The sequence below is a fragment of the Balaenoptera musculus genome, chromosome 13, assembly GCF_009873245.2.
Source record: "Balaenoptera musculus isolate JJ_BM4_2016_0621 chromosome 13, mBalMus1.pri.v3, whole genome shotgun sequence".
NCBI classification, from domain to species: Eukaryota; Metazoa; Chordata; class Mammalia; order Artiodactyla; family Balaenopteridae; genus Balaenoptera; species Balaenoptera musculus.
The window spans coordinates 40,598,481-40,612,337 of NC_045797.1; positions in this window are offsets into that span (position 1 = coordinate 40,598,481).

Sequence of the window (13,857 nt, forward strand, 5' to 3'; positions counted from 1 at the left end):
CAGAAGGGTAGAGTAAGCACCAGGGATGCCACTTCTTGGGGACAGAGCAAGAGGCTGGCCTATACTTTGCAATTTCAGTCTCCAGGAGGATTTTGAAGCTGCCATTGCATATATCAGCACACAGACTCTCCATCTGGTGGCTTATGCCTAAACAGGATTTGTTAAACTCTATCATTGAACACAAACTTAAAATTTGACTCCCTTCAAAATGTAAAAGTCCAAGGGGTAGAAAGTATTTTGTGCAGGGTAATATTTTAAAAAAAAATTCACAAGAGGATGACTCTGGAAAATCTGGGTTCTAATTCTGGCTCTGTCACCAAACTAACTTGGTCAAAAAATCATAACCGGCCCGGAAGTCATTTTCATCATCTGTAAAATGAGAGTGTTGGAATAGAATGAGTGAATTTCAAAGACTTTCTAGCAGTAGACTTCTCTCCTTTAATTCTTTAATTCGTCAACCTTTAATTCTTCTTAAATATTCAGTAGATAAAACATGTAAGAATGGAAGAACCACTCTGCTTGGAGCACAGGGTAGAAACTGTGGACAGCAGTGGACAAGCTAAGCTCAGCACTGGACGTCCTTATTAACCCATGTTGCTGAAAACTCTGTTTTTTGACAGGTAAACAGAGCTTCTGATACTTCTGGATTTGCCTAATGAGGTTGATCTAACCTGAGGGATTTGAGCCCACTGTTTGGGGTACTCTCACAGCAGCAAGTTCAGCTCTAAGACTGAGAACTTGTTTTGTGTGCAGAGTGAGAAGGGACTGAAGGTAAATGGGGATGGAGTGAAGAGGAGAGCAAAAGAGGACAACTGGCAAGTGTGGGGAAGGCATGCTTAGTCCCGTTCACAACTGGACCTAATGTGGGCTCTGGCTGCCGCTTAAGCAATTGGTGGTTGGGAATCCTGGACGTTGAAGACGGACAAATGATGGTCCATCAGCAAGGGTGTAGCAGGTGAGGGTCCCGATAACCAGCTGTGGCTGGCTGGGCTCTCTGATAAGAGACATCTCTGATACTTTCAGAGACTTTAAATCTTTGTGTGTAATGCAATGCCCACTCTCGCCCAAACTTCTGACTTTGCAGCAGGTGCTCGCTGGCTGCGGGTCAGGGGTTAAGCTAGTTTAGTTAATCCCTCACACAATGGCAGGGGTGCGCTGGGGTCAGTGTGCAGGGTCAAGACAGGGAGAACCACGGTGGGTGCAGAGACCTGCCTCTTTCCATAGTTCCCACATAAATCCCCTTCGAGCATCTCTCCCTCCAAAAGAGGAGCATACTTATCATCTTTATCAAACCATCAAAAAAGGGGGAAAAGAAGAGAAAACCCTCCCTTCCTGAAGTGTATAGTAAATTTGGGTGACCAAGATTTAAAACTATGTCCCCGGGGCTTCCCTGGTGGCACAGTGGTTGGGAGTCCACCTGCCAATGCAGGGGACACGGGTTCGAGCCCTGGTCCGGGATGATCCCACATGCCGCGGAGCAACTAAGCCCGTGCACCACGACTACTGAGCCTGAGCTCTAGAGCCTGCGAGTCACAACTACTGAGCCTGCACGCCACGACTACTGAAGCCCGCGCACCTAGAGCCCGTGCTCCGCAACAAAGAGAAGCCACTGCAATGAGAAGCCTGCGCACGCAACGAAGAGTGGCAGCCGCTCGCCACAACTAGAGAAAGCCCGTGTGCAGCAAGGAAGACCCAACGCAGCCCAAAAAAATAAACAAAAAGTAAATAAAAAGTAAAAATAAAATAAAATAAAACTGTGTCCCCAGGCTCAGTTCAAATCTGGCCAAACGTGATGCTACCATTTGAAAGTTTCAACCAGCCGGAGAAACAAGTTCTTACTTCAGAAACTCAAATGCACTGATTAAAAGTGAGTGTCACAAACACACACTCCAATATCATCAAGAGCGAGTCAGAATCCACACCCGAGTTAACAGGAAACTCGGTGGAGGAGAGTCAGAGTTGCCACTGAAACAAAAGCCCTTGCTCTGAATGCCAGCTCAGCAGGCAGCGCTGGCCTTTTCAATGGGACTCACTCTTTGATGTGTGTTTTTTAACTGCAACTTTCATGTGGTGATGGAAGAAGCTCGGAGCAAGGTGGTAGCATTATGTGAAGACCAACGCTTTCATATGCCCTTTGCCCTTCAACAGCACCAGACAGACAAAGAAGAACCACATAGCCGGGAGAAGCCTACCTGTTTTTTAAAGAATATCCTTGCGAGCAGAATCTAACAGGGTGAGAAGGAGAACACTCTTCAATGGCAGAAAAAAAATGTTTGGTGCGGCCACTTAGAGAGAGAGATTTGGCTTAAAATAAGAGTTCACTTACAGCTTCACTTGGATCATAACCCAGATTAAAATTATTTGTGTCCAATTAGCTTAAAATGAAATAGCCCCGTGTGTGGCAAGTCTTTCACACATTTATTTTCAGACCTGGAGCCCTGGGAAACTATACAGGTGTGTCTTATTTTGCATAATACATACATTCCTGGGAAGGCTGAGTGGAAGTGAAGCTTCATATAAGAGGTACACGCCCTTTTTAAAGCATGTCGCTGGAAATTCTTATTTTTTGACGGGTAAACAGAGCTTTTGATACTTCTGGTTTTGCCTAATGAGGTTGATTTAACCTGAGGGATTTGGGGTACTGTCACAGCAGCACATTCCTACAGGGGCGCTTTCAAAGCTGTTCTGGGTCAGCTTACTCAAAAAGGTCACAAGAAGGAGCCAGAAAAGCACCTGATAGCATTAGGTAGGGACAGGCAACTAGGAACTCTTCTTAGCTACTCCATGGAAACACATATTACAGGACATTTTCTAGAACTGGGATGGGGGCTGGCTTTTCTCAGGAGCCCTGAGAGAGGGAGAAGTCTTGTGTTCACAGAACAGGATGGGATGTTATTCTGGGTAACGTTCCCACAGAGCCCACGTTCCACAGAAAGTCAAGGGTTCAGAAGGTGGTAGTCAAACGTGGTCCCCTTAGCCCGCAAGAGGGAAGCTCAGACAGAACAACGAGCCTCTCACATCCTCAGGGGGCATGGGAGCTGGACTGGGGGGGAGGTCAACTAAGTAGGAAGAAGATGAAAAAGAAGAAAAGGAAGAGTAGGAGAGGGGGAAATAAAGAAGCAGGAGTCTTCCATATATAATGGTAAAGGCTAAAGGGACACAGGACTAAATGCACGATGTTTTACAGGACTGGTTGCAAATGAAATCATTAACAAAGTCCAGGATGTTATTATTAGGTGTCTGCCCACATTCCCTGCACTACACCCATCTCTTGAAGCTGAATGAATGTATTTTTAAAACAAGTAAAAGGAAATACTACGTTTTAGAGAAAGCAGAAAACTGAGTCACCAAGAGGTGGCTAATTGAAAGTTTGAAGACTATGTTTTTAATATTTTTCCATTTTTTATAATGTTCAGTAAGCCACTGCTGATACGGAGGTTTTACGAGACTTTCCAGATGTTTAGAGCACAGCTCCATCCTTCTCCTGACAATAGCCCTATGCTCTACCAGCCCCTATGATGGCATCCATCCCAGCATATTATAGCAGTTTTTACCATCCTCGCTTGTAGAGCACTAAAGCTGGCTCCGTGCACCTTCCAGGCCCCCCCACCAGCCCCACAGTGGGAGATGACTGGGCATCCCCAGCTCAGTCGTGTCCTCACGCCCGGACACCAGCTACTTTTTCCTCTGGAGTGTCTTTTCTCGCCCTACAGCCTCTGGGCAGCTCTGACTTCACTTGTGATACACAGCCCAGCTCTCACCTTCCCCAAGTCACCCTCACTGATCCCTCCTTTGTAAAGGGCTCCTTCCTGTACTTCCCCAGCCCCCAGAAGTTACTCTCCCCTCGCACCCATCTAGAGAAATCGCAGCCACCTCTTAAGTGTTCATCCCCGGCCAGTCTGAGCGCTGTGAGGGCAGGGAGTGGGCCTTAGTCCATGTTGTCCCAGCAGCGCCTGTCACAGCGCCAGGTAGGCACTCACCTGCCATTGCTCAGGACGCGCTGTCACAGAGGAGCCAGCAGGGGGCATCCCTTTGTTGCCCTGTCCGAGGCACCATCTGACCCAAGCTGATATGTTTTATGGTCCAAAAGCATGGAGTCCAGCAGTATGACAGGTTTCCCCATTATTTTCACCCGTTTTATGGGCTATACTCTGAAGAAGGTAGCACTAAGTGTGAGAGAAAACCAGCCACTGCCCACATAAATGAAATGTCATGTTGGCACAAGCTTTATAGTAAGTAAAGTTCCACACAACTGGAGAGAGGGTTTCTTGTGCTTTGAGCAAGGAAAACTGGAGAGAGCTTCATTTCATGTTGAGTAGTAAGTATATAGACTTCCAGGGACTCACCAGTGCCCTGCAGGGTCCCCAGACTCATTACAAACCCACACAGAGAAGCTACCAGGAAAAAGTGGATATTCTCTCTCTGTTCAATGACCATCCTCTGACTAAAGGGCACTACAATCCTCAAAGCGCTTGTGTAAGCGGGAGGTAGTCAATGCCTCATGGACAACAGATCTTTAAACTACTGGGCACCTCTGAACAGAAGTCTCCCTCAGGCCTCTATTTTTTTTTTTCATCCCCATCCTTCGTTCATGGCCTTGAGAAAGCTCTCCTTAAAGTATGCCCAACGATCCTCAAGCACTTGGGATTGACTGGGCCTTTCTGGGCTAAGGGCTCAAGGGTCTAACCCTGCCCCTAGCACGGCTCCTGTTCTGACATAGCACCTCCATGGAACCCCAGGGTAGGGTGAGTACAATATCATATGTTTCTTCAGGGGACAAGGGGTGCTAACTACCCAAAAGTACACTGCCTACTCAGGACATGTTGTGCATTCTGAAAACGTGTGAGTGCTCTTCTGGCTTCGTGAAGAAGGTAAAAGCAAGAAAGTGGATTAAATGGACAAACAACATCCTACTTCAGATTTGGCTATTACATTGTCTTCAGTGAAGTGTTTCTAATGTTCTTGAAGCTTGCAAATAATGAAAAGGGTATTCCCCCATTGAAATCCGAGTAAATATGCTGTAATTGGTTTAGAGTGCCTTTAATACTAGTGTTCTCACATTTTAAAACTCTTTTCTTCCAAGTTTCAATAACATGTTCTTGAAAGATATACTCTCTAAGTAATTCTTTGTCCTCAAGAAAACACTCAAATCACTTTTCCAAACTGATGGTCTGGCATCCTTCCAGAACTGATTTAGAAGTTATGGCTCACACCCCACGTCTGAGTCTTCTAACCTTGGCACATTCCTTAGTCCCAGGAATAGGGTTGGCAGTTGGGAAGGATGGCTATAAAAAGAGAGAGCTGCTTGTATCTAGCTCTGTTTAGCAAATTTTGCTTTCATGAAAATCCTAGAGAGTCGAAAAGGCATTGCCAAGATACCTACAAGATTTCACTAACCTGTCAGACCATTCCATGTGCCATCACACTCAAAACAATTAAAATTTGTATAGTGCTTTATAGTTTGCGAACACTTTCATATTCATTATCTTATTTGATCAATATAATAATCTGGAAAACATGCAGAGTGAATATTATTACCCCCACTTGATAGGTAAAGATACTGAGGCTCAGAGGGAGTTATGTTCAAGATTACCCAGCTAATTAATGCCTGAGCTGAGGAAGAAACTCAGTCTCTAGGCAGCTGGTTTGGTTCTCTTTCCACTGTACCATGCTGCCTCCTGAGAAGCCTTTGGCTCCAGACCATCAGTTTCCAATCTGCTTCTGATGATGGCTAGATTGCTCATAGCACCAGTCATACCAGACCAAAGAGAAGAGATCATGGTCACTGTGAGGAATACCACCTCCAAGCAGAATTCAAGTAGGCATTGGTGGACATATCAATAGAGGAAAAAGTCCTTTACCCACAGCATCTTATAACTCCAGCACGAGCACTCATCATTTTCACTAATGTGCAATTTCTCTCAAAGCTCTTCGGAGTTAGGGGTTTGCTTTGCCTACTGTGAGAAAGGCAACCACCAAGCTAAATTGGGCCCTCAGGCATGCACCCAGCTTTCTCAGAAGCCAATACTGTTTAGATGGAGTCCTTCCATGCACATCTCCCAGGATGGTTTTAGACAGCCTATGAGAATACTTTATTTCCTTTAAAACAAGTAACCTAGAAAATGAAATAACACATATTAGATTAAGCTCGGTCCCATTTGGCTAATTCAGAAGTTAATGGAAGGTCTCTTTTGGTCATCGGTATTGGCAGAGACACATTTAGTGAAACCCTCGTGGGAACCGCACACAGGTACAGTAGCAGCTCTTACCCATAAATTAAGACTGGCACTTAAAGGCAGCTTTTTCCTCTCTAAGAGGGTGCCATTCAGGTTTCTCTTGATAAAGGGCTTGCTTATCAAACTCCCCCCAAAATACAAAGAATAAGAGAGATGGGGCAGGTGAAAGAGATAAGGAGAGAGGTGGATGCTGGGGTATGGGGGAAGAGTGATATCTTTGAAATCAGAATGACACAGAGTAGAAAGAGAAGATGGGCCAGATCGCTAACAAATACAATGGTGGTGCCCACTGTGCATGAGGCTTATGGCAACTAACAATTAATTTCACCTCTTTGAACCATGTGCAGTGCCTAGCACATGGACTGTCTATATTGGAGATTTAATACAGAACACCAATTTATAATCATTCTCTGACAAAAACGTTAACTTTAAAAACCGTATAAGCAATAAAAAATCAAGCTTGGCTATTTCATGACTTTAACCCCAGTCCCTATATTCAAGCAAATATATCCAGAATCAAATCATTCCCTGAAAACACATTCTATCTAATCATTTCTATGATCTTCTGTCCTGCCACAGAATTGATGAAGCTATTCGACCTGCCTGACACTTTTCCAGGAATGAGGCTCCTTCTGATAAAGAATAAAAAATGCAGTGACTTCCTCACCTCCTTCTCAAATGCACATTGAGCCAACGCACCATGATGAGAAGGCTATTCATATTAGGAACCATTGAATCATTTTATATCATATTTTTGTATTTATATTTATAAGTAGAGAAGGTCTAGAGATTTCTTTTGTTGTATTATATTACTATTTTTCTCTATTCTTGGTATCAGAGTAATCACAAAACTAGGTAATTTTTAATACTTTTCTATATTTAGGAACCATTTTAAATTAATTGGCCTTTGAAGTCCCTAGGATTTGTTTTAGTACTAATACTTTTAATACATTAATCACTTTTAAAAATTGTATTTAGTTACTTAGTTTCAGCTACTGCTTTAATTATTTCTAATTATTCTCAATTTTGGTAATTAATATATTTTTAAAATACTTTTATTTCGCTGAGGTTTTCAAACATATTGGAGCATAACTTTTCACAGTTCTCTTATGATTTATATTGTCCCTGAATATATTCAAAAATTCATGCTCCCATTTCTAATTTTGTTTATTAAAACTTTATTAAAACTGACAGGGTTTTATCAATCAGTAAAATAATTTACAAAATAATTTATTGTTACATATGTAAATATACTGAATATTAATATATAAATATAATTTTATGACACATATAAATATTATATTATTACATAAGTAAAATAAAACAGTTTTTTCTAATACCTAGAGATAATTAATCACTTTTACTATCTTACAGTTTCTGATTCATTGTTTTTATCTTTATTACTCACTTTCTCATGGTTTAGTATTTGTTTAATTTCTAGTTTTACTTTCAATTCATTTGTAATTATTTTTTCTTTACTTTCCCCAAGGAAATGAAATATTGAAGGCTATTACTTCACCTCTGAGTATAGCTTTGGCTGACTCTCAGAAGTTTTGATATGTTGCATTCTCATATTTATTGTTTACTGAATCATACACAGTTTTATTTTTCAAGCTGTTTGGGCCATAAGTTAGGCTCAATTGTCTGAAAATACAAAAGTAATCTTTTTTAAACACTATATAATAGCCAGAAGAGAAAGTAAATGTTCATTCTTAATAACATTAATTCCAATAAAGAGGAGGATCCTTTTTACCCTTATCCATTACTTATTAGCATCTCAGTTTTCAGTCAAGTAGTTTTCAGTTCTGTCGACATGCACATTGATACGTTATCCTACTTTGATTCCTGGGGAGTTTGGAACTAAGTTCTAGAGTACAGAAATTAAGAAACCAAGGACTTCAAAGAGAATTTTCTATGTATAATATTTTTACTAAAACTCCCAATGAAAATTAAAAAAAGGACCAACAATTTTCACATATTCTTACAATAAAGAAGGGGAAGGTTGTTTTAAATAGAGGAATGTAGAGAGGAGCAACAGAAAAAAAGGAAAAATGAAATGAAGGTCTCTTTCCCATGTGGGCATTTATGCCCAAGTGACACAACATAGCTTCAAAATGGGTTCTTAAGATATATGTGAACTGCTATGTGTTTTTCTTTGTTATTTTCTGCCTTCCTCCGTCCTTTCTTTCACTTCCTTTCTTCCTTCCTTTTCTTCCCTCCATCCCGCCCTCCCTTCTTCAATAATGTTCACAAACCACTGTCAGTGAGGAGGGCTGACATCCTTCATTGGATTTGGGGTCTGATTTATGTAAAAGAATCAGCTGTGTCCACCCACTTCCCACTCACAATCTGTCACTATTCTAGTCATCAAAAATAGAGTCTCCATCAATCCCTATATGGAATGGAATCTCTCCTTTTCTCAGCATAAATTCCCTGTTCTAACAGCATAGTCACAATCTAACTAGGAAGCAGGTTATCTCCCTCCCACCCCACTTGACAATGATTGTTATAAAATATTGAAAGTAGTATAAAACATTGAAACTGCTTTAAAAATCTTGGACGGAACATTAAACAATAAGTTAGTGAAAGGAAATGGTTTAATTGCAATATGCCAGGGAGTCAAACGCCTCTTAGGCACAAAACTAGCTGTTGAGGAACAGAACTCCAGTAAAAGCAAAGCTGAGGGTTGGTTGACAAGCAGGAAGCTGATCCTACCGCCTCTTCAACCCCAGAACTCTACCACTGGCCAGCACCTCACAGGGCAGCCTTGTAAATAATGAATTCCATTTTACCAATGAAGACTATAAGTATTAAACAGATAAAATGACTTTCCCAAAAGTCAGAGCTGTCATTTGTGTCCAGGTCTTCAGATCACAAACAGCCCTACTACATCTCAGGTATACCTGTTCCACCAGAAAAGATCTATTTCCTGACCCCTTGTGCAAACGCACTTCTCTGTGTCTAGACCTCTGGTCTAACTGCTGCAGACTCTGGAATGTTCTCTATCCCCACTTGGTGCCAAGTGCCTAAATTCCACGCATTCTTCAGGGAGGGGGCGTCTCATCTCTGCCACATGTCTTTCCATATGACTTCAGCCTCCTCTACTCTCCCCTCACTGTGGTGCTGACCCGGCAATGAACCACACTTTGGCTTATGATTGTAAGTGGCTTGAGGGCAGGTGCTGCCGGGTTCCTGCAGGGTGGATACAGTGCAGCAGTGATATACCAAAAATCCCAGAAGATTTTAGTTACTGAAAAGCAACATATGAGGAAAAAAGAGAACACTAAAAATGAGAGAAACGAAGAAGAAGCCAGTCAACTACAATCTGTCAACTAAGACAGCCCATCAGGTAGGAACACCTAGGAAACTGTTCAGGGGCAAATATTCCAAGACACTGTCTTCCCTTAAGAATTCACTTCCAATAAATCACTCTTTATCTAAAATTCTAATACTTAGCATTGTATCTTTATCCCACACAAATGCATTGTCTAATGTCAACAAAAACATTCCTAAATGATTATTCTCAGTATCTAGTACTTTCCCACTAGTTAGGTGGATTTTGAGGATTTAACCTGAAAAATTTATTAGGATCTGAAACTTTCAGATGCTTTTTTTTCATTGTATTCCGAATTTTCCAATTTTATGTGCATATTTTAATCAATATTTTAATACTTACATAATGTTTGAGAGGCTGCATCATTTTTTTGATTTTCTCCCAGAGAACAATGACAGTCTTTCTTGTACTTTTAAAGTATCCACAATAACATTAGTTATATGGGCTATGGGGTTTATTTCCTTTCTCATTAAATAAAAGAGAAAAAATTTCCCCAGTTTTCTAAAATTTATAATTGCCACATAGGCACAACCAAATATGTCCAAAATTTATACAACACTAAGAGATCCTGTCCTGTGTTTACTTGTCCAAACTACCCCAACCATTATTCTATTGTGATATGAACCACATTTATTTTGGGAGATTTCTGACATCTTTGTAATGTGTATTGTTCTTCTTCCATATCTGTGCCTGGTTAGTAGGCAGGGAATCTAAATTCCCTAGGAAGCATATTATCTGAAACTTACTATCTGTATATGCCACAATGTTTAATTTTTTTCTAAGTTTTCCCTCATCCTCTTTGTCGATACCTATTTTTAAAAGTCATTATTGCCTTCCAGCTGTCCAAATTTTCTTCTCGTTTTTCTCTTAAAAACTGACTTAAAGCAGGAGGTCAATATCTCAGCCATCATTAATTTCACGCCCTCCTCTTCTCATTTATTCACTGGTCTTTTTTCTCCTGAAGATCCCTTTTTCTTCCTTGATACATTTATAAAAGACCTCCTTACTCCATCTAACCTCTTTTACTAGCAATATCTCATTTCCCACTTTTGTGCTCCTTATCTTTTCTTTGCTAACTTTAAGTTGTTCTGTCTATTTTTATATAGTTCCTGCCTTCTCCACTCCCAGGGCAATTGTCCTGTTATACACGGATCTTGAGCAGCCATTGGGGATGACAGACTGCATTTTTACTAGAATTCTAGAGGCAGAGGGGCCCTGCAGCCCCCATGCTCTGCCCAGTTCTTTCACTGCCACAGAGTAACGGAGGCTTTTGCACTTTAATGATATTGTCTTGGGCTACTTCACACCTATCTCCAATTATGAATCTTAATACTCTCATTGTATCATACATATTAGATTTCCTCCCAATGTGTTTTTCAACTAGGAATAGTACCTTGTAGGGTTGTTATCAATGATCACATTTCTGAACAGTCAGCGGAGAGAATGAAAATGATTTACTCTATTAGGGTGAGGTCATTTGCATACTGTTAAGTGATTTGCATGCTGGCAGATCCTACAATTGTGTTTCAGCGGCTTCTCCTCATTTCTCCCTTCCTAACAAGGTGTAGCTTATTTTGCTCACTATAAAATTGTCCTTTATTTTTCTCTCTCACGCCATCCTCTTCCACTGGAGAATAACACCCACTAACACAAGCATGACATTGCAAGGTAGTCTCTATCTTCTGAGCTAATGTTCTCTTTGGCATAATTCATCATCCCCTCTGATTTTTCAGGGATGGTGACAATGGTGACTCCCCTAATATCTGAATGAAGTCCTTCATAAATATTTTGCTGAGTGATTGATATCTCCTGTAGTTATTTTTTTTACACCTCTTCCCCTCAGTATATAACAGATGGGATTCCATCATCAGAAGCAGATGTTGTGGAAAAAGTACCAGGAGCCCAGAAGCCCTTGTTCCAGCCTCAGCTCCCCCATTAACTACCTCTGCCATCTCCACAAGTCACTTCACCTCTCTGGGCCTCCATTTCCATGTCTGTAAATCGAAGATGAAAATGTCTTCTTCAGAGGCATACTAAGGTGATCAGGAAAGATATATTTACAAAAATGTTTCCTAATATAAAGTAGTTTGACACTTGGAATTTTGATAACTCTTAGCTAAATCATGTAGGCTTTTCAAAATCAGATGAAATATAAAGTATTTGTCTCACCCATCCCCCTTATTAGCTTTTCATACTAATAAACAAACACACTTCTAGGAAAGTCAGTTACATTTTGAGAAATTCCGAATGACAAATTGTCAGCTACTGAACAAAAGGATCATTTTAACCACTCCCACCTCCATCCTCCTCCATGTCTCATTAGCAAACATATTCTCCACCTTAATTTATGTAACTTATGAGGGACCCTGAAGGGAGAGGCAGGGCTCTAGTTTGATTTTTTGACTGAGCCTCATTCATTGAAGTAAGGTGTCAGGGCTGCCTGAGGATCTGGAAAGCATTTTGGAAGTAAGAAGCAGACAAATGTAAATCTTTTAAACCCTTGTGATATGCAAACTCTCCTCAGTTCAACATATAAATATAAACACTAAATCAAATCAGATGCTTATACATTTTTTAATCCCATCATAAAACATTTTGTTTTGACAGCTTGGTAATGTAAAGTAAAAACACCGACAGCCAAAAGAATCAGCATCTTTGCCTGCCTACTACCTGAAAGTCTTTCCTGTATATAAATAGAAAAAAAAAAAAAAAAGTATGTTTATGTAAAGGGAAACACTGATTTACTAGAACTGATTGCTTCATAGTCTAATTACTTTTCAACTGGCTGTTCCAAATTAAGATGTCATTGATGGCTTTTGGTGATATATTTCATTTTAAGCAAATTTATTCTATAATAGAGTACATCATAATGGAAAGCAGAGTTCCTACTCTTCCCTCCTCTTTGTAGCCTGATATCTTGACAAGTAAATTAAATTTAGCAGTTAAAATGCTTCCATTAGTAATTTTATTAAGTTAATTAAAGAATCTCTCTTTCTGAATTTTAACTACCTTCCTTTCAGAACAATGGCGATTTCTTTTTTTCTTTTCTAATTTCATGTATTTAGGGACTGTGATATATTCTTGGACCAAGCAACCACTCTATCAGTACATTTCTGTGGGCAAGATGCTACCAAGCAAATCAAGTAAAAAGAAAAAAAAGAACTCCAAAGTCTGAGAGAGAGGATCTGTTTCATATCACAGAAAGGGTTTTAATACCTTTGAAAGCAGGAGGAAGAGGAGGAGGGGGAGAGAAACAGAAAGAGGAAAATATACTTTTTAAGTTATCTATGTTCTTGGGAAAAAACAGAACTGCTAACTAGTGTCTCCATACATACAGGGTAAATCATAAATAGTTGGGGTAGAACTTAGTTCATAGACAGAAATAGAAAAATTCCAACTCTTTTATTCTTACTTAGTAAGTGTACAAGTATTACTAAGCAAGATACTGCAATTGGTGAAGCACAAGTTAAATGAAATCTTGGGCCCTCTCCAGGGAGCGGTATTTTGAAAGAACCCAAATATTTCTAAGAGATTTAGGGCGAAAAGAGTTGTCTTATTGACCACTGCCTGCTTCTTGTGGCTGGTGTTCTTAAACTCAAGAATTACAGAAATTATTTTTGGAACTGGAAGGGAGCATAGAGAACATGTTATCTTACCCTCCTATGTTAAAGATAAGGAAACGGAGGGCCAGGAATTAGTAATACCACCACCACCAATAATAATAATAGCAGCTCTAACAAAGGTGACTAAATATTTATTGAACTCATCACTGTGAAGCATCACCTACATTATCTCATTAAAAAGCCCCAGAAGGGGAATCCTTTGAATGCCCCAACATAATAGATATGAGAAATAGTGCATAACAAAGATTAACTTGTGCAAAATCTATGTGACTCCAAAGTCCCTTGCCTATAACTAGTACACATCATTACCTTAGATGAATGACTTGGGGTCATGCAACTAGTTAGTGCTTTCCCCAGGGTTAAAGTTCAGGATACCTGCTTCCCAGCTCTGCTCTTTACAAACTAGGCCATATAAGGAGGACTGGAAATCCAGTGGTTGTGCTGAGGCATGGGCATTGAGAAGACAGGATGATTTACTTTAAAAGGAATCCCATTGCCAAGGTGCCTGATAGAATATTTGCGTTATGGGTGAAACCTTATCAATGTCTGCATTCATGTGTTCAGACCCAAAGTGACATTTCATCTAAAATTTGGGATCCTGCCTTTTACTCACTCATTGATGAAATGGAGATCCAATAATACCGTCATGGCAATTACTAACAAT